Source organism: Triticum aestivum, chromosome 2B (assembly GCF_018294505.1).
Source record: "Triticum aestivum cultivar Chinese Spring chromosome 2B, IWGSC CS RefSeq v2.1, whole genome shotgun sequence".
Taxonomy (NCBI): Eukaryota; Viridiplantae; Streptophyta; class Magnoliopsida; order Poales; family Poaceae; genus Triticum; species Triticum aestivum.
Window position 1 is genome coordinate 514,554,488 of NC_057798.1, and position 21,931 is coordinate 514,576,418.

Consider the following 21,931-nt stretch of genomic DNA (forward strand, 5'->3'; position numbering starts at 1 on the left):
ATGAAGAATACGTGCACACACACAAAACAATTGCTTGCACCCAACAAAGGCAAGGGGTAGTCACTCTTGTTCTTGCTAGTTGCAGGTATCAAATCTAATAGTGATAAGTATAATAATAAAAGTAAAGTGAAACAAAAAATGATTGTAGGATCACTTGATAATAATTGAAAATGGACCCGGGGCCATAGGTTCACTAGAGGAATCTGTCTCATAAATAACATTGGTGGGTAAACAAATTATTGATGGGCAATTGACAGAATTGTGCATAGTTATGGTGATCATCCGAGACATAAATCAATACATAGGTATTATGTCTGTGACCAAGAAATTGTTAATACAACTGTATTTACTACTACTACTCCACCCCAAGACCGCTATCCAGCATGCATCTCAAAGTATTAAGTTCATACAAACATAGCAACTCATTAAACAACATGACATAATTTAGATAGAATAAGATCAACTAATATGACCAAACCCCTTCGCTTTATCTTTAGTAGCAACAATACAATATGTGTCTTATCACCCTTCCTGTCACAAAGCAAGGTCACCACAAGATTGAACCCACTACAAAGCACGTCTCCCATTGAAGATAAATTAATCTACTAGGCCAGAGAAGACAGATAGATAAGAGAGAAATACAAAGTTATAAAATCACACAATCAAAGAGATCTCAAAGGACTCAAATAATATGAATGAATAATATGATCATAAATCCACAATTCATCTGATCCCAACAAACACATCGTGGGGATTACATCAGATTGATCTCAGAGGAGATCATTGTATTGAACATCAAAGAGAGAGAGAGAGAGAAAAGCCATCTAGCTACTATGGACCCATATGTCCTAAATGAACTACTCACACATCATCATGGAGGCGGCAAGGTTGATGAAGATTTCCTCACCAATTGTTTCCCCCTCTGGCATAGTGCCAAAAAAGGATTCAAAATGGGATCGCTTCAGAATAGGGGCTTATGGTGGCAGAAGAATTTTTCCGGGTCTCGCCCCGAGGATTTTGGAATATATGGGAATTAATAGGCCAGAAATTAGGGCAAACAGAGCGTCAGGGGGCCTAAAAGCTTGGTCGGCGCCCTCCCCAGGGCACGCCCCTTGAGCTTGTGGCCCCATTGTAAGGCTTTTGATCCTGTCCCCGAAGCTTTCAGGGTCTCTTATGTTCCAGAAAAAATCACCGTAAAATTTCATTGTGTTTTGGACTTTGGCAGGTATGTTTTTTTTGCGAAACAAAAATCCATGCAAGAAATAGGAACTGACACTAGGCACTAAGTTAATAGGTTAGTCCTTAAAAATAATATAAAATGGCATATAAAGCATACAAAAATGATAATATAATAGCATGAAACAATAAAAAAATTATAGATACATTGAAGACATATCAGCAAGCACCATGGTGACCGCTCCTACGGCGGCTCATCAGCATCCGCTGGCGGGATACAGGTTCCGGTGGGATACCCTTGTTCCAGTTGCATCACCTCGCCCGCTGATCTATTAGGAGGGGAGTTGGTTTCTCTTGGAGAGAAGAAGGTGTTACGGGGAGGGAGGGATTAGGGAGATAGGAGGTCATGAAGTTTTCTCTGATATGGGCAATCCAAGCTTGCTTTCAATTTTGAATGCAGCTATGGATTGCGCCTATTTTCCCTAGTTTGGCTCATGTCCTTTCACATCTGATGATTACGCTTTGAGATTGGTTTCCCCTTCTGTGAGATCTCTCCGTTCGAACAACTTAAGCTTGGGATGAACACGGAGAAATTCTGATTGACTCTGTCCGTTGTGCTCCTGCCAACATTTCTTTAGTGGTGGGTTTCAGAAGGAAACTGGTTGTTCGTCAGACTCGTGCTAGTGTCAGGATTTCACCCCTGTTGTTCCTGAATGTAGTAGGGGGTGTAGTGCGGATCACCCATGTGCTACATCCTAGGACATTTTCTATCGAGTGAGTGTGACGAGAGCGTTTTTAGGTCATTGCGTGTAGAAACTTCCGGAGAGCGGCCACGGCTACGGAACCTCAGAGGGCGCGGTTGGCTCTATTCAAAATGTTGGTGACATCGTTGATGATATTTTGGGAGCGTTTCTCTTAGGGCACTGGGCCTAAGGAAGAGGAATTCAACAAACGCACCTAGGGTTCCCCTCCACTGCAGATCGACGGTGCCTCCACCGCTGCCACCACTTCCTCTTCTCCTAGGGGTCTAGCTTGGGTCATAAGTGAGCTCGTGTCGTATGGTTTCTTCTTTGTGAAGGATTGCTTCCCCACCCACCCTTACGAAGTTGTGGTGCCTGCCACAAGATCAGCCTACCCATTCATCTAGCTTGTCAGATAGAGGAGATGGCAAATGGTAGAGGGTTCAGGAGGGATGTTGGGTGGAGGCAACCATGGAGGGCAACAACAATAGACTCAAGATTAATGACAACTAATGCATTGCAACCAGTAGCAGGACCATGTATGCAATTTGGCTTTGCTCCTCTAGGTCCTGGCTTTGGATACCAAGCTCCTCATCCTCCATGAGTGCAGTTCCAACCCTACCAAGGACCCAGTTCCCCCCTTCCAAGAAGGTCAATGGCAGATGCCTCCGGAAGGGCCCTGTAAGGGCATGGATATGGGGAAGCAACGGTTCCGCCCAAACCAGAAGGAGCAAATGAATCTGCAGCCACCTGGGTAGCAACAGAGGAAAAATCCAAGGAGAAACATTAAGAAGCATCACAAGAATAAGAATGTAGTTGCAGGGGTTGCAGATAAGCCCATAGATCAACTTATAGCTCATGTACATGTTCATGAGGTATACTCTCATGTTATTTACTATAACCATGGTGAATCTGGTTACCACGAAAATGCTTGTCTAGTATAGAAGGTTTGTTTCATCTGCAAAAAGAGTAATCATGATGTTGGAGATTGCCCTATCAGAAATCAAGCTCATCATCTGGCCAAGTATGTAGGCAGTGCTACTATAGGTCTAGGGTTCCACCGCATTGAGCTAGGAGCAATTTCTGAGTCCAGGAAAGTAGTTGTAAGAACGTCAGGATTGTGTCTCTAGAGGATGGTGACATTTCTAAGGAGAAGCTGGCTCAAGAATTTGGAGTGACCTACAAAACTAATTGGCCTAGAAAAATAAGGCAATTAGATGAGTGGTTTCGGTACTAAAACTGGCAAATCTTGGGTAGGGGTCCCCGAGCTGTGGATCTCAAATCGATGGGTAACAGGAGAGAGACAACATAGTGTTTACGCTGGTTCGGGCCCTCTCGATGAGGTAAAACCCCACGTCCTTCTCTTATTGTATTTATGATGATGTATCGATGTATCGAGTATAGGCTTGATATACCTTGAGATCGTATATTGTGTTCTAACCCTAAGGCGAGTAATTTTGATCGTCCCTCCACGGGCTAAACCCCTCAACTTATATACGTACTTTGGGTATCGAGGGTTACACATGGTCGGTTACCAAAACAACCCTTGGAGTACACATCAAGACTTCAATATAGTCCATCTTGATCACACCAGGGTTCGAGGCTTCCGGAGTCCTTCCTTGTGATGTTGGTGAGCCATAAGCTCGACCCATGGATCGTGGGCCAACTAGGTTGGTACCCCTTAGTCCAGGACACCATCAAGTGGACTCTTCTTGTCAAGTTCCCTCCTACTATCAAGGGGTGCTGATGTAGCTAGGTACCCATGCTTTGGGCTCACTAAGGGGGGTTACACTTAATGTAGAGGTCTACAATGGGTCTTATGAGGTTGCTGCTCATTTGCAAGAAGTCTGAATACAGCTTAGAGGTCTACAACATGATTGGTGTGAATGAGATATTCTAGACCAAATTGTTTTTGCCTTTGGCCTCCTTTTAGATTTTGAATGGTCAGGCATGTTTAAAAATTTATATGAAGTGGTGAGGGTCAAGATCCAATCCAGGGATGCTAGTAAAATGACTACATAATCTTATTGATCTTTTTGCTAAAGCAAATCCTTCTATTATATGGTTGCAAGAAACTAAAAAGTAAATGATTGCAGTTTTTTTTTTGAAATCTCTAGTAGGGGGTAGCTTGTTTTCTTGGAACATGTTGTCTACCTTAGGCTCACCTAGAAGCATCCTGATGGGAGTACACTCTTACCTCTTTGAGGTTTATTAGTTGGGTTGTTGAGTAATTTTATGTCTCTTTTGTAGTTAGAACTAGGGCCAATGATACTACTTTTAGTATTATAGTGGTTTATGGCTCTGCCTATGAGTCTGGCAAGGAGGCTTTTCTTTCTGAACTTCACTCTTTGTTTGTTGGTTGCCCTATCTCAACCCTAATTGGAGGGGATTTTAACCTACAGATATAGTACCGAGAAGAATAATGGCGATGTTGATTATAAGTAGTGTGACTAGTTCAATGCCTGGGTAGAGATCCGGAGTTTGTTAGAGATTAAAATGGGCAATATACAAATGTCATGTTTTAGTTCTTTTTTGTAAAGGTTGTTTTAGTTCTTGTTGAACCTCTCTATGTATGCACTCATGTGTGAACTTCTCTATATATGCACTTTGTGTTTGAGCTATGTGTCAGAATTATGGCCATATCGCTTGCTGTTGCCGTCTGATGTTATGGTAAATGTGCGCAGTTATACTTGAATGTTGTGATATATGTGTGTGATCAAATGATGTATATATATTGATTTTTATGGAGGGCTACCCAAAAAAAGGAAAAGAAATATTCTTTACAGTTTTGCGATTGCCGACACTCAATTTGGCAATAGGATATGTGTCACGCGTCAGCACTGCACGGTGTGTCGTTAGTCTACCGAGTTGAAACTCGGAAAACATTTGTGCCACACGTGGCACCGCCATTAACGGACCGTCCCATCTACCACCCTTTGTTTGCCGAATTCTCTTTCTCAGATACTTGACGATTGTCATTTAACTATTTACCGAGTTTCCGATAATAAGAACTCGACAATATTAACGATCGCCGACCAGGCCAGCCGAGTCCCCTTTGTCGAGAACGAAGTCAGAAAACGCAGAGCCTGAGTTTTTTTAGGTTTTACCGAGTTCCCTAGAAACTTAGCAAACTTGGCGAAACCAGAGGTGAATAAGTAAAATAAGTTTCAAACACTTTTGAGGGACTAACTGTTGTTTATCAGTTTCATGGTTATGCAATTGGGAGCGACGCTCCTACATTTGAAGAAAAAAAAAATTCTGCTACTACTACAAACAGTAAACATAGCCAAGCTAAACTCATCGGCAAGCTCCAGGATCATATGCAAAATTTTCTCGGCGATCCATCGTTCATGCACAGATATAGTACAACACACTACATCATGAGAAAAAACAGCCTATTCTTGTTGCTCCGCTGCTTCAAAACCCCTCCTCCCCTATAAACATGTTGTCCGGCCAGATGTCCTGCAACCCGAACTGCAAGTCCTGCAGTAAACACACGCAAGACAAGGAGATGAGCCATGAGAAATGCACCAGAAAATGCGGTGGCACTCGGTGCACTTACGAGGAAGTTATCCGGAGGCGTTCCGAGGTCGGGGAACCCCTGGAGCGCCTCCGCGTCAAGAGGCAGGGGCTGCCCCTCAGGGTCAGGGTAGGCGGCGTCCGGGGTTCTGCCGCGTGACAGGCGTTCATCCAGGCCAGACAGCGGTGCGTCCTCCACGGCATGCGATGGGGTTCCAGCGAGCCAAGAGGCCATAAGGGGGAAACCTGGAGGCGTTCCGGGGTCGGGCAACCCCTGGAGAGCATCCAGGTCAAGAGGAAAAGGTTGCATCTCAGGGTACGCGGCGTCAGAGGTTGCACCGCGTGACGGGCGTTCGTCCGTGCCAGATAGTGCTGCGTCCTCTTCCTTTCACAATCGCAGTGGTAACATGAATGACAATGAAATGAAAGAGTTGTAAGTTATAACAGTTTACAAGGTCACCCGCAAAAAGAAAAACAGTTTACAAGGTGACAGCACAATACTTGAGGGGGTTATCTTAGCAGCATAAAAGGTAAAATGCATGTCCTATTTAAGATGTGATTTGGGTTCATGAAAAGACTGACACACAAGCTCAAAGGTTTATTGTAGTAATCAGGTAGTGAAGGAGTTTGAAGGCTTGATAATATACAGTACCACTCTAAGTTGCTAAGCATTGATCTTTATAAGGAATTAAAAGCTTCTGATATTTTTGTGAGACTGTTGGATGCACTCTTAACATGCAGAGAAAGTTTTCATGTGTAGTAGGAGTATATTGTTATTTTTGTACAGTATTTTTTTTCAAAAGGAGGATAACCTCCCGGCCTCTACATCAAGTTTGTACAGTATATAGCATCTGTACTACATGAACCTACAATTGAGAATAAACTGTTCAAACGGTGGGATCCTAGTATTGCAAGGCATTGTTTCGGGGGCTCCCAATAACTCATCCACATATCAGTATTGTAGATCTATACTCTATAATTCTACAAGCCAAATTATTTTATAACATGCCCACAAAGTTAGACAAAAGCTTTCACAAAGTTGATGACAGTTTCATTGGTCAATGAAGATTTACCTGATTCTACTCGGTTCTGGATGGGCTACTGTTTAGGGGACGATGCTGCGGAGGGTATGTCATTGGGGTTGTAGGATCGATTTCCCTAGCAAATGGATCAGATTCTTCATTAACAGGGCACATTACAGGCTGCCCTGGTTTCTTTGACTGATAAAAGACTTTGGAAACAACAAGCTCCCCGTGCTTTTCATCTTGATCTACCCCAAGGTGATACTGATGTATCGTCCAATTAGTTTTTTCTTTATTCAAGGTGATACCGTCTTTCCTAGAACGCATGCAAAGAACCAATATTTTTTTCCACCCTTTTATTAAACCATTATTATCTAAGATATGTTTGGATTTTCCAGTTTTTTGCCATCTGAAATGGACATCACAAACAGCGTGGTCACTGTTGCTAATCTTGCGACGCTTACGCTGGCCAACATCGTACGCATTTGATATTTTGTGGAAGAAATGATTGTTTCTCCTATCCATCTTGGTACCTACAGGCGTAGGTGAGTTAACTGACCAAGAATTACTCCGAATAGTCTGAGCTAGTTATTTAATTCAGAAGGCCATGATGATAACAAGTCTAAAATAAGAATCATGTATCAGGGAGATTTTCTGGATGTGTATAGCAGATTCCTCGGCCTCCTCTATGGTTGGAATAAAATCATCTATTAGTACATGGGACGGTGCCCTGCCAACCTTTCCTTCCAAATGTTCAAGCAGTTCGAGATCAGTTGGATCAAATTTAACACCAGTGGGGAGTCCTGGCCACTGTGATAAAACCTGCAATACAAAGCATGAAGTGCAACCGCAAGATTCCAAAAAATCATGATGTTTTACACCTTCCACCAAGACACAAATAAAAAGCTACGATACCACTATTTAGGAACATAGGGTCGTGTATTCTTGTTATGATGGTGTGTGTTAGTAATAAATGGCATCGGAAATCGGGAGGGAGGAGGGGTATACAACGGAAAAAAAAAGGTACCATTGGGGTTGTGCAGAATATTATGTACAATGTAGGTTATATTTGGACTCTGAGTCGTACTGTGTGTATGTCGACATGGTATGGAGTCGTACCCTAATAAGACACTTGTATCCTATGGCTCCTATATAATGTGGGCTAGACACATAATCTAACATATGCCAACATAATAACACATGCACGCAGGAAGAGTCGCCGGCATGTGTCGGCCCCTGGGCGCCTAGGGTGTAGTATTGTAGCGGTATCAATGGGGAGGAGCGCAATGTAGTCATGCCCTGGGATTAGCCGATGTTTGGTGAACCTCGTTAACAAATCTTGTTGTCGTGATTTGTGTGATTGGTTGGTCCTCGGTAGATCGATTATGCACCTTGAAATATTCTAATAGGTTGTGCAAATTCACCCGGATTGTAGAATGTCCTTATTTTAATGGTTGGAAACTAGAAGAGAAACTAGCATAAAAGTAAATGCAACAGACATGTTAAATAGTTAACGGTACTTACATCACTATTATCAATGCAGTATTTGCAGTTTGGGCACTCAAACTTGATAGGCGGGGGATGAGTTGGGTTTCTTATCACCACAACGATTGTCGTGACCAATGACCTGATGAATCTGCGGGATAAATCAATTTTAGTACTAATAATCTTTTGATGCCTAACAGATAATAAATTTGATCAACAAAACATGATGAATGTAACAACTAAGTTAAATGGAAATATATGAAAGAATGTTTACACAGACAGGCATCTATCTCGATTCTACATTCAATCATAGGATATTAACTGCCATAAACATATTTAAAGCCCACTAATCAAGGATAGTCATGTTCACTAATTCGTAGAAAAACCATGGGAATGAAGATATAATTAATTATGATAAATTTGATTGATTAACACTTGTTTACAAATCTTTTGCCTTGCATTGCTATTTTCAACGTATTTAGCCCGAGACAAATATAAATTCGATTGCATTGTTATGTTTCAGAAGAAAATAGGAGAGTAACGCAGAGCAAGCCCATTGATCTGCACAGCCAATGATTTAACAACAAGCAACATATCGAATGATGATCAGGTTGGCAGAGTGTCACCGACAGTTTGCAGCGAGCAGCAGTGGAGCCTATGACGCTCCCGTTAAACCTGCAGCAAACAGAAACCTGAATAAGTTAAATCCTGAATCAGCAAACATTAAACAGCGAGACTAAGCAGAAGAGTTGTGAATAAGTTTTCACTGGCAGATAGAGATAGAGGGCCCAACAGCGAACATGTTCGAGATGTCACAAAGAAACGTCGACGATCCAACAGCACAAATCTGCAATCTTCGTGCGACCAGATCAGTCTCCACTAAACAGAACAGAGCTAAACGGAACAGAACCCTTGTCTGCTTCCTCCTCCACGGCTCCACCACCACCTCAAGCAGATCGATCGTGAAACCCCTGCTCCGCCGCTGCAACGAAGAGTACAAGCGGGCCGGATTCAGGCGCGCTGCACTTCTCTGCTTCCGTCTTATTTTCCCCGAGAACTTCACTTCACTGTTTCCTTCTAGAGGAAGGCCCCTCCGCCATCCTAGTCCCAAAAAGAAAAGAAAAAAGAGCACCGCCAGCCACTGCAACGACGAGGGAAACCTGGCCAGAATTACGTCGGCGGCGTCACACTGGGCTGCTCTGCTCTGCTCTCCGACGATCTCACAGTCATCGCTCCGTCAGACTGACATCTCCTCTGCCACGCGCCAAGAATAGAGTTAAAGAACCAAGGGCACAGAAATAAAAATTCCTTAAAAATTGCATTTAGTCAAGAAAAATGTTCACATTGTCCCAAATATTAGGAGGGGATGGTGAAAATTGTTTCTGGAATTTTAGGATTTTTATTTTTATTTTTATTAAGATTTTTCTTTGCGGCGTTGTTTCAAAAAGAAGGCGCGCGCCAAAACTGGGCCGGCCCGGCCGAAGCCAGGCCTCAGCCCAGCTCGCAACCGCCACCGCTACCCGTGTCCTCGCCGCACTCCGGCAGGAGTCCGGGTCGGAGCCACCCCGACCGCCCCCTGCCGCAACCCACCTCGCCCCCGACCTCTTTATAAGTCGCCTGAGCCCCGCCGCCTTCACCTCATCCAAGCCACCGCTGCTAGCCGCAACCATCGCCGCCGCAGCCTCGCGCCGCCCGCGCCGCCGCCTGCCGCTGCCGCTTGTGCCCTGCCTCGCCGCTGACGCCACCCACTGCCGGAGCCGCCGCCCGTCTCGCACCCGACGATGCCTCGCCCGGAGACTGCCGTCGGCCGAACCCTCCCGAACCGGTAAAAACCGATCCGGTTTGCCGGTTTATTTTTTTCAGTTTATAGGTTTAGATCGGTTCGTTTTTTTAGTTGGTTATATAAAAAGCGTTCACCCGACTGGTTCTGTTAACGAACGAATTGGTTCATTAGTCTCTGTTAGTGGACGTTCGTTCGATAGATTTTTCTTTTTTTTGTTTATTTTCATCCAGGGACCTATTCACGAATACTTTTATCGCAATTTAGCCCCTGATCTTCAACCTAGCGTAACTTTTAGCTCGTTTATCCAAATTAGGTGAAACCAACGCCTAATTCTTCATAACATTTCCCTCTATCCGGTAACCCAACTTGAACATGATCTTGGCAATTTAAAATTTGAGTTTAGTTCAGATTAGCATTCGATCATGTTTTGTCTGTATCTTGAGTTTCGTAGCTCCGTTTGAGTTGATTCTTTTTGCATCGTAACTAATCACTTATATCTACTGTTAAGATCTAATTCACATAAAAATAATGTTGATAGAATTTTTTCTGTTTAGTTATTTTCTTGTTTCGAGTTTTATTTGAATCTTTTCTCGATTTCTCTTTGCATCTTTTGATTGATTGCTTATGTATGCTACTGTTTGTCTATGCTAGATTTTCTGGAGTGTGAAGCTTGTTACTATGAATCCCTAGAGTTTTCTGATCGTCAGCAAGGCAAGTTACACTTTGATCATACTCTTCTATACCCAGTTTTCACTCTGCATTAGTATTGCCCCTCAAATATTTTGCATGAGTAGGATTGGGAACATGTGGTTTGGTTGTAGTACTTGAGGTAGGAACCTAATTCCTTTGATCACCCCAGGAATATACGTTATGCTTATATATTGCTTAGCCATGCTCGTAGACGGGGACTGGATCGTGATATACATGAAAGTTGTGAGAGTTAATAATTTTGGATAACATTAAGGTGGCAACTTTAATACATATCCGGGTGGATTGGTTGGGGCACCTGGAGAAACCAGTGCTTACCCATTGGGAAATCCCGGAGTACCCGTGTGATTTTTCCTCGGTTCGCCACCCAGGCTCAAAGGGATCATATGATATTTCATGCCTAGAAACTTCCGTGTGCAGCCACAAGCCATTATGGGCTCTGGCATAGTTAAGTAAGTTGTGTGAGCTCTTGAAGAGGTGGACTAGAAGATGTAGGGGAAAGTAGGTGTACCGGTCTACCCAGAGTAGAGAGTTGATGCTTCAGAAAGACTATGTCTTGATCTTCCGATCATGGATGCGGTCGAGTCTTATGAAGAAAAGTGCACAACCTCTACAAAGTGTATAAACTAATCATGGTTAGCCGTGTCCCCGGTTATGGACATCTTGAGTATCTAGAAGTGGATATTATTGTTGATGTCATCACTCGTTAATTAAGTGAATTGGGTTTACTGATGATACTTGATTACTGGGATTTAGGTTGGAGGAACCTTCTCAAATATTGGTATAACTTTGTAGCAAATAAAATTTATTCCTTTGTTGTAGGAAAAAATTAGATTTATGCAAAAACATTAAACTTAGAGCCTCCACCAGCCAAATATGCATGCAGATATAGTTTCTTGCATTCATTGCTTTACAGTGTAACTCTGCTAGCATATTCAATGTCCTGACCTACACGACTGCAATGTCTCATGTTGCAGACTTTACCGACGACGAATAAGGTGCGATAGGTCGTTGTCATCCACTCAGCTATGCCGTTGGAGTTGATGGACTTATTTATCTTTGAAGCTTCCGCAGTTATTTAGTTTAGATGGCCTTCAGCCGTATTATTTGTATAGCAGATACTCTTTATGAGGACCTCGATGTAATAAGTGTGTGCTTGAACTCTGCTATAATTCCTCAACTACTGTGTGTGTCAGCATACCGGTCCAGGGATGGCACTTAAGCACAGAGACTTCGGTCCATTGGGATCGTGGCCGCTACAAGGTGTGTCCAGCAAGGATTCATGACAAAAAATAAAAATCAAAACAAGCAAAGACTCATATCATATAATACGCTCCAAGAAAAACTCATGATATGTGACGAATAAAAATAGAGTTCCAAGTAAAATACCGATGGTTGTTAGAAGAAAGAGGGGAAGCCACTCGGGCATCCCCAAGCTTAGTTGCTTTATACTTCTTTAATATTATCTTGGGGTGCCAAGGGCATCCCCAATCTTAGACTTTTGCTAATCCTTATTCCTTCATCCATCGCGATCTCACCCAAAACTTGAAAACTTCAATCACACAAAACTCAACAAAACCTTCGTGAGATCCGTTAGTACAAGAAAGCAAATCACTACTATAATTAGTGTTGCAAACCCATTCATATTTTACTTTTGCATTATATCTACCATATTCCAACTTTTCTATGGCAAAAACTCTTCAAAGGAAACCATAGAATCATTAAAAGAAGCACACAACACAAAGAAAACAGAATCTGTCAAAAACAGAATAGTTTGTAGCAATCTGAATACTTCGAATACTTCTGTAACTCCAAAAATTCTGAGAAATTAGGATGATGTAGGCAATTTGTATATCAATCTTGTCTAAAACATTCAGAAGCATTCTTCGATTTTGTGATTTTTGAAAATTGTTTTTCTGGACGCAAAAGTTTCTGTTTTCTAAGAAGATCAAATTAACTATCACCCAACAAGATCCTAAAGGCTTTACTTGGCACAAACACTAATTAAAACATGAAAAACACAATCATAACATTAGCATAATTTTGCAAACACTCAAGAACAGAAAAAAAATACAAAAATAAATTTTATTCAATGGGTTGCCTCCCAACAAGCGCTATCATTTTATGCCCTTAGCTAGGCATAATGCAAAGGATCTAAGTATTGTCATCTTTATTTTTAAATCCATAAGATGCCCTCATGATGGATTCATATGGTGGCCTAATTCTTGTCCTAGGGAAGTGTTCTATACCCTTCTTTAGTGGAAACTAAAATTTAATATTGCCTTCTTTCATATCAATCACGGCACCAATAGTGCGTAAAAATGGTCTACCAAGAATAATTGGACAAGATGGATTGCAATCAATATCAAGAAAAATAAAATCTATGGGCACATAATTCCTATTTTCATGAATAAGAACATCATTAATTCTTCCCATAGGCTTTTTAATAGTAGAATCCGCCAAGTGCAAATTTAAAGAACACTCTTCAATATCGGTAATACCAAACACATCACATAAAGATTTCGGAATTGTAGAAACACTAGCACCCAAGTCACATAAAGAAAAACACTCATAATTTTTAATCTTGACCTAGGTTCCCACTCATCATGTAATTTTCTAGGAACTGAAACTTCTAATTCCAGTTTTTCTTCTAAAGCTTTCATCATAGCATCAACAATATGTTTAGTAAAAGCTTTATTTAGTTCATAAGCATGGGATGAATTTATCATGGAATGCAACAAAGAAATACAATCAATCAAAGAGAAACTATCATAATTAAAGTCTTTGCAAACCAAAAGAGTGGGCACATCACTAGTTAAAGTTTTGACCTCTTCAAACCCGCTTTTATCAATTTTCTCAACAAGATTTGCACCCTCCAAATTATCGGGACGCCTTCTAGCTACAGTTGACTCTTCTTCAGTCCCTTCATTATCAATCTTAATTTTACTAAACAAAGAATCAATGGAAGAAACACCAATCATTTTAATATCTTCATCACTTTTATGGAGGCAATCACTAGCAAACTCTTTTTCTAAAAATTATCTTCTAGATCTAAGCATAACGGTTCTTTTCTTACTTTCATGTATAGAAACATAAAGGGCTTTAATTGATTCCTCAACCTTAGGCACAAAAAATTTCATCTTGAGATTTTCTACATCATGAGAAATTCTATCAATACTTCTAGACATATCATCAATCTTATTCAGCTTTTCTTCTATTGTAGCATTGAAAACTTTTTGAGTATTGATAAATTCTTTAATATTATTCTCAAGATAAGAGGTGTTCCTATTATTATTATAAGAAGGATTACCATAGGAATTACCATAATTATTAGAGGAATTACTAGGAAAAGGCCTAGGATTAAAATTACCTCTATAAGCATTGTTATTGAAATTGTTTCGCGAGATAAAATTCACATATATGGCATCACCATTTTGTTCAATCAAAGTAGACAAAGGCACATCATCAAAATCAATAGGAGCATTTTTATTAGCAACCAATTTCATAAGAGCATCAACTTTTTCACTCTAAGAAGAAAATTCTTCAACCGAATTAACTTTTTTACTAGTAGGAGCTTTTTTGGTATGTCATAGTGAATAATTTGCCATAATATTATCAAGAAATTTCATGGCTTCACCCAAATTAATTTCCATAAAAGTACCACCCATGGCGGAATCCAAAAGATTACGAGAAACAAAATTCAACCCTGCATAAATTTTTTGTATGATCATCCAAAGATTTAACCCATGAGTTGGGCAATTCCTTAGCATCAATTTCATCCTTTCCCAAGATTGTGCAACATGCTGATGTTCAAGTTGCTTGAAATTCATGATCTAGGTTTTAGGGAAATAATTTTCGCGGGCGGAAAGTACTTAGTAATAAAAGCATCTTTGCACTTATCCCAAGAATCAATACTATTGCGAGGCAAAGAAGATAACCAAATTTTTGCACGATCTTGCAAAGAAACGTGAATATTTTCAACTTCACAATATCATTGTCCACATATATTTTCTTTTCCATATCGCATAATTACACGAATGTGTTAAGATGGGACGCGACATCCTCATAGGTATACCAAAAAATTGATCTTTCATAACAAGATTCAGCAAAGCGGTATTAATATCATAAGACTCCGCACTAGTGGCGGGAGGAGCAATCGGAGTGCTAATAAAATCATTGTTGTTGGTATTGGAGAAATCACACAACTTGGTGTACTCTTGAGTCATTGTGACTACGTAATAAGATTGCACTCAAAAACAGATCCGGCAAGAAAATGGTGAACGAAAAAGATGGTGAATAAAACGGCAAATGTTTGTGAAGTGGGGGAGAGGAAAACGAGAGGCAAATGGCAAATAATGTAAATTACAAGGAGATGAGATTTGTGATTAGAAACCTGGTAGATGTTGATGATGTCTTCCCGGCAACGGAGCCAGAAATTCCTTTTGATCCGGCTTGAAATACGTCGGTATTTCCTCAAAGAGGAAGAGATGATGCAGCACAGCTACGGTAGGTATTTCCCTTAGTGATGAGACCAAGATTATCGAACCAGTAGGAGAACCATGGAACACTACGTGAACGACACCTGCACACAAATAACAAATACTCACAACGCGACGTATTAAAGGGGTTGTCAATCCCTTTTGGGTAACGGCGCCAGAAATTGGCAAGTAGACGAGATAAAAATATGATAGATTGGATAAATAGATCTTGAATAAACGCAAAATAAAATAAAGTGCATCAATGTATTTTTGGGTTTTTGGAAATATAAATCTGAAAATAAAAGCAAATAAAAATAGCTCGCGAAGGCAAATATAATAAAGAAGAGACCCGGGGTCCATAGATTTCACTAGTAGCTTCTCTCAAGAAAATAGCATACAACAGGTAAACAAATTACTGTTGGGCAATTGATAGAACTTCAAATAATCATGATGATATCCAGGCAGTGATCATTATATAGGCATCACGTCAGAGATTAGTAGACCGACTCCTTCCTGCATCTACTACTATTACTCCACACATCGACCTCTATCCAGCATGCATCTAGTGTATTAAGTTCATGGAAAAACGGAGTAATGCAATAAGAACGATGACATGATGTAAACAAGATCTATTTATGTAGAAATAGACCCCATCTTGTTATCCTTAATAGCAATGATACATACATGTCGGTTCCCCTTCTGTCACTAGGATCAAGCACGGTAAGATCGAACCCATCACAAAGCACCTCTTCCCATTGCAAGATAAATAGATCAAGTTGGCGAAACAAAACCCAAATATTTGAGAAAAAATACAAGGCTATAAGCAATCATGCATATAAGAGATAACAGAGGACTCAAATAAGTTTCGTGGATAAAAACATAGATCTGATCATAAACTCAAAGTTTATCGGATCCCAACAAACACACCGCAAAAAGAGTTACATCAAATAGATCTCTAAGAGACCATTGTATTGAGAATCACAAGAGAGAGAGGAAGCCATCTAGCTACTAACTACGGATCCATAGGTCTACAATAAACTACTCACGCACCATCGAAGAGGCACCAATGAGGATGATGAACCCCTCCGTGAAGGTGTCTAGATTGGATCTGGTGGTTCTGGAACTTGCGGTGGCTGAAATAAAATTTCGTCGACTCCCCTATGGTTTCTTGAATATTGGGGGTATTTACAGAGCAAAGAGGCGGTGTGGGAGGCCACCGAGCTGGGCACAACCCACCTGGGCGCGCCTAGGGGCCAGACGCGCCCTGGTGGGTTGTGCCCCCTCGAGGCACCCCCCAGGTGCTTCTTCGGCCCATTGGGTGTCTTCTGGTCCATAAAAATCCACAACAAGTTTCGTTTCATTTGGACTCCGTTTGATATTGATTGTCTACGATGTAAAAAAACCAGAAAACATCAACTGGCACTAGGCACTATGTCAATAGGTTAGTACCAAAAAATAATTATAAAATAATTGTAAAACACCCAAGAATGATAATATAACAATATGAAACAATCAAAAATTATAGATACGTTGGTCGGTGACGACTGGAAGGAGTGCCGCCGGGCTGGGGACCCTTGGGATAAGCGCCAGTGAGGCCAGAGATGATGGGAAGAAAAAAACTAGAAAAAAGTCCACCGGAATCTTGTCGGAGATGGTGGGGCATGGAGTCGGGGCTGTTGGGAAGAGCCACGGACGGCGGGGTGGCCGTCTGGTGTGGCCACCACCAGAGGCACGCCGAATCTACAAGAACCGGGGAAAAACCATCATGGGCGCCGCTCGACACGCACGTCTCTCTCACCCCCGCCTCTCCATCCAAACGCACCAGCAAAGTAAACAGACCAGCTTGCATAAAGAATGTTCTTGAAACACAGGATCAAACAAGAGGCGAACGAAATAATAAAACAGAGTGGCAGATCGAGCAAAAAATGAGCCGAAGAGAGTTGGCAACCGTAGCGCAAACCCAAAATGCAGCTTCGATCGACTCGAAAGGGTGGGTCAGAATAAGAAATAGCTACTTACTCCGCCATGGAACGTTGCTCAGCCATCGTCGGTATGAGCTAATCCGGCCAATGATTTCTAAGAAGGGGCCGGGGGGGCGCTGGATTTGATTGCATGGGCGAAAATGCCATGCAAGGAGCCAGCTAAGGACGGAAGCTACACTGTGCGAGAGGAAGCTACTACCTCTATACTGTTGTAGCCTGTAGTAGGAGTATTATTCTTGGCGGGTCCCACTTCTGAACCAGCCCAAACCAAAAATAAGCTCTGATGGATGCCATGATTCCCTATGCCTTGGGCTGGAGAAGTAGAGTTATTACGTGATTGATTGATAGGACTGGTGCTTCTCCCGTTCTCAAAAGCGCCCTCGCATGCTAGACCGAGCCCGCTAGGGAAGAAGAAGTTGACCATATATTTTTACTACCGCGGCAGGATTAGGATATCTACGAAGGTTGACCTCTGAATTAGGCACTGTATCTGTCACGCACAGATGAGGATTCAGTGTGCAGACACACATGCGGAATCCGTTTAAAGCTAGTTGTGAATATCTGGTAATATTTAGAATGGAATTTAAATAAGTCAAACGATATTCATTGGAGTTTGGATTTTTTTTACATAAAATCAAATAATTTTCATCTAAATTAGAGCATAGTCATTACATTCATGACATCTTTCAACTAGACCCTATTCTAAACTAGTCTAAATGATCATCCGCACCCGTTTCCCACGACATGTCTTGCCTATGTCCGAAGCAAGCTCATCGGATGGTCGTGAGCCCTGGAATATGAAGCTTCTGGGGAGGGAAATAGCCTCCGCCTCATTGAAGCGGGCATGCAGCTAATCATTTAACGATGATCAGCCCGCCAAGCTTAGCTTCCACGTGAGCGGAAGAGTAGTGGCCTTCATGGGACCCAAGTGCCAGCGGTCTCCCACATTCTACTTGGCCTCGCTACGGCGGCGCCCGCCGCGGATGTGTCAGCTTCGTCGTTATCTTGTGGCGGGGTGCGATCAACACGGAATTGGCAACAGCGACCATGCCTTTGTAAAATCAACGGTTGCCTCATCGGTATCCGTGTAGGCTAAGCAACACGCTCTCGGGCACAACATGAGATCCTCGGTCGTTGGCGTGTTGACCTGCGGTGCTGGTGCCCGGAATCATCGGATCTGTCGCGCCTGGCTATAGCTGCTTGGCCCCTCAGCGCGCCGGTGTGGAGATATGATCAGAATGTGGTCTCATCGCTCGCGGACTCGTATTTTTCCCATCCAAGATAGCGTCGCTCTTGCCAGCTCCGTAGATTTGACGATGCACAACATGGTGGACATCCGGAGGCTCATCTGCGCCTTCCTTTGTTGTCCTGCTATCTCGGACTGGCCATTGGGGCGAGCTCATTGAGGGAGTCCTGGACTAAGGGGTCCTCGGACAGCCGGATTATATACTTTGGCCGGACTGTTGGGCTATGAAGATACAAGATAGAAGACTTCATCCCGTGTCCGGATGGGACTCTCCTTGGATTGGAAGGAAAGCTTGGCGATTCGGATATGTAGATTTCTTTCTCTGTAATCGACTTTGTACAACCCTAGCTCCCCTCTATATAAACCGGAGGGTTTAGACTTCTAGGGTTTAGCCACAACAATCATAATCTCATAGGCTAGACTTCTAGGGTTTAGTCACCATGATCTCGTGGTAGATCAACTCTTGTAATACTCATATTCATCAAGATCAATCAAGCAGGAAGTAGGGTATTACTTCCATAGAGAGGGCCCGAACCTGGGTAAACATTGTGTCCCCCGCCTCCTGTTACCATTAGCCTTAGGTGCACAGTTCGGGACCCCCTACCCGAGATCCGACGGTTTTGACACCGACATTGGTGCTTTCATTGAGAGTTCCTCTATGTCGTCGAATATAGGCTTGATGGCTCCATCAATCATCTACAACAATGCAGTCCAGGGGGAGACCTTCCTCCCCGGACAGATCTTCGTATTCGGCGGCTTTGCACTGCGGGCCAACTCGGTTGGCCATCTAGAGCAGATAGATAGCTACGCCCCTGGCCATCAGGTCAGATTTGGAAGCCTGAATTTTATGGCTGATATCCGCGGAGACTTGATGTTTGACGGATTCGAGCCCCTGACGGCTGTCCTCGGCCATCACGATGAACTTGACATAGATCTATCATCTGGCTGCACGCAGGAGATAGCGCCTGTGACTGCCCTGGCCCTAGAGCCGGAGCGAACTGCGTTGTTCGAAAATGGGAAGCTTAACCCCGCCATGGAAGCCGCAGACTCAGCGGCGCTCAAGCCGCACACAGACCCAACACCGAGCTGGGCTTGTATCACCGGAACCCAGGACTCGTCTCCGACTATGGGTTCCGGGCCGCGTGCATCCGCGTCCATCGAACCTGATTGGGCGCCAGTCTTGGAGTTCAGCTCCGCGGACATCTTCCAATACTCATGTTTTGGCGACATATGAAACTCATTGAAGTCCCTCTCCTTGTCGGGGGACCCTTGGCCGAACTATGTCCGACTCGAATGGGAAGCAGATGATGAAGAACTTCGTTGCCCACCCACCACCCACTTCATTGCCACTGTCGAGGACTTAACCGACACGCTCGATTACGACTCCGAAGACATCGACAATATGGACGACGATGCTGGAGAGGAGCAGACACAAAAACCACCACTTTAGGGCAGTGGACGGCTACATCATCATATGATATATACATGGTGGACACACCAAAGGAGAATGAGGCTGACGGTGATAACAGCATGCCTGTCGACGAACCTCCTAAGCGTCGGCGTCCCAAGCACCGACCTTGATCCAGCAAAAAGAAAAACAACAACATTATCACGGACGGCGACGATAATCTGAACCAAGTCGAGGACCCCGTAGACCCAGCGCTGGAGCAGGGCATGCGAGAGGATGGCGAACACAGTCCGAAGATGTTGTCTAACCATAGAGATGCCAAAGATAGCAACTATCAGCCTCACTCTGAAGAAGAGATCAGCCTGGGCGACGACGAATTCGTCATCCCAGCAGAACCATTAGAACAAGAACGCCTCCATCGAAGGCTTATCGCCACTGCAGGGAGCCTGAAGAAGCAGAAGCAGCGGCTTAAAGCCGCACAGGATACATCAATGATAGATGGAACGAAGTGCTAGACGCTGAGGAAAAATACGGCGGTAACCACCAAACAAAGATTTATCCTAAATGTAAGTTGCTGCCCAAATTCGACGACGAGGCTATCGTGCCCATACCGCCGAAAAACAATACGGCCGACAGGCCGGACCGACCACCTCGTGGTCGAGACAGAGTGGCCAGCAATGTCGTACACAAGCCCGCACCCCCTCCCCGTAAAGGAAGGAAGGCCGCGGCCCACGACCAGAAACACGATCTAAGTGAGGACCTGGACAAAAAAGCTGGCAAAACCAGGTCCATCTATGCCGGCCATTTACCAGATTGGAACCAATACCGAACATTACAACCGTCAGACCCAATTCACGACACAGCCAGATACAGGGGTGCAGCACACCCCCTATGCTTCACCGATGAGGTGCCGGAACATGATTTTCTAAAAGGGTTCAAACCTGTTAACATCGAGGCATATGATGGAACGACCGACCCCGCGGTTTGGATAGAAGACTTTATTCTTCACATCCACATGGCTCGCGGAGATGATCTCCACGCCATTAAATATTTACACCTCAAGCTAAAAGGACCAGCTCGGCACTGGCTGAAAAGCCTCCCCGAAAATTCAATCGGAAGCTGGGAAGAACTTGAGGATGCTTTCCAGGCCAATTTCCAAGGGACCTATGTCCGGCCTCCGGATGCAGACGATCTAAGTCACATAATCCAATAACCCGGAGAAACAGCCCGTAAGCTTTGGAACAGGTTTCTCACTAAGAAGAACCAAATTGTCGACTGTCCGGACGCTGAAGCCTTAGCGGCCTTCAAACACAATGTCCGGGACAATGGCCAGACACCTCGACCAGGAAAAGCAAAGGACAATGGCTGCCTTAACTACACTCATGACCCGCTTTTGCGTGGGCGAAGACAGCTGGTTAGCCCATAGCAGCACCAGTGATCCGGGAACCTCCGAGGTTAGGGATGGCAATGGAAAACCATGACGCAACAAAAACAAATGTCGGAACAATGAAGAAGCCCAGGCAATACAGCGGTAAACACCGGATTCAGGGGCTCAAGACCCGGTCAACGGAAGAAGCCATTTAAAGGCAACAAGGACAGTCCATCCAACCTGGACAAAATCCTAGATAGTCCCTACCAGATCCATGGCACTCCCGATAAACCAGCTAATCATACCAACAGAGAATGTTGGGTCTTCAAGTAGGCCGGCAAACTCAATGCCGAACACAAAGGGAAGGGACCTCAGAGCAAAGATGAGGACGAACCTCACCAGTCGAACACGGGAGGGGGGGGGCAAAAGAAATTTCCACCTGAGATCAAAACAGTGAACATGATCTATGTCACTCATATCCCAAAGTGGGAGCGCAAGCGCGCACTCCGCGATGTCTATGCCGTTGAGCCCCTCGCCCCCAAGTTCAACCCATGGTCGGCCTGTTCGATCACCTTTGATCGCAGGGATCACCCGACTAGTATCCATCACGGAGGTTCGGCTACCTTAGTGCTCGACCCAATAATCGACGGATACCACCTCACTCGAGTCCTCATGGATGGCAGTAGTAGTCTCAATCTGATATATCAGGACACTGTCCGCAAGATGGGGATAGACCCGTCAACAATCAAGCCCCGCAACACTACCTTTAAAGGAGTTATACCGGGCGTGGAAGCCCACTGCACGGGCTCTCTAAAATTGGATATTGGATTCGGCTTTCCAGACAACTTTTGAAGCGAAGAACTAATCTTCGACGTTGCTCCGTTTCAAAGCGGCTACCATGCACTACTCGAAAGAACGACCTTCACCCGTTTTAATGCAGTCCCGCATTATGCTTATCTAAAACTCAAAATGCCTAGACCTCGTGGCATCATTACGGTCAGTGGAAATATGGAGC

The 21,931-nt window shown here is 43.6% G+C and overlaps 1 pseudogene; it reads right to left on the reverse strand.

The window, feature by feature from the left end:
- Nucleotides 1-5,333: 5,333 nt before the first annotated feature.
- Nucleotides 5,334-19,932, reverse strand: LOC123039276 (NAC domain-containing protein 82-like; annotated as a pseudogene).
- Between the last annotated feature and the right edge of the window lie 1,999 nt (nt 19,933-21,931).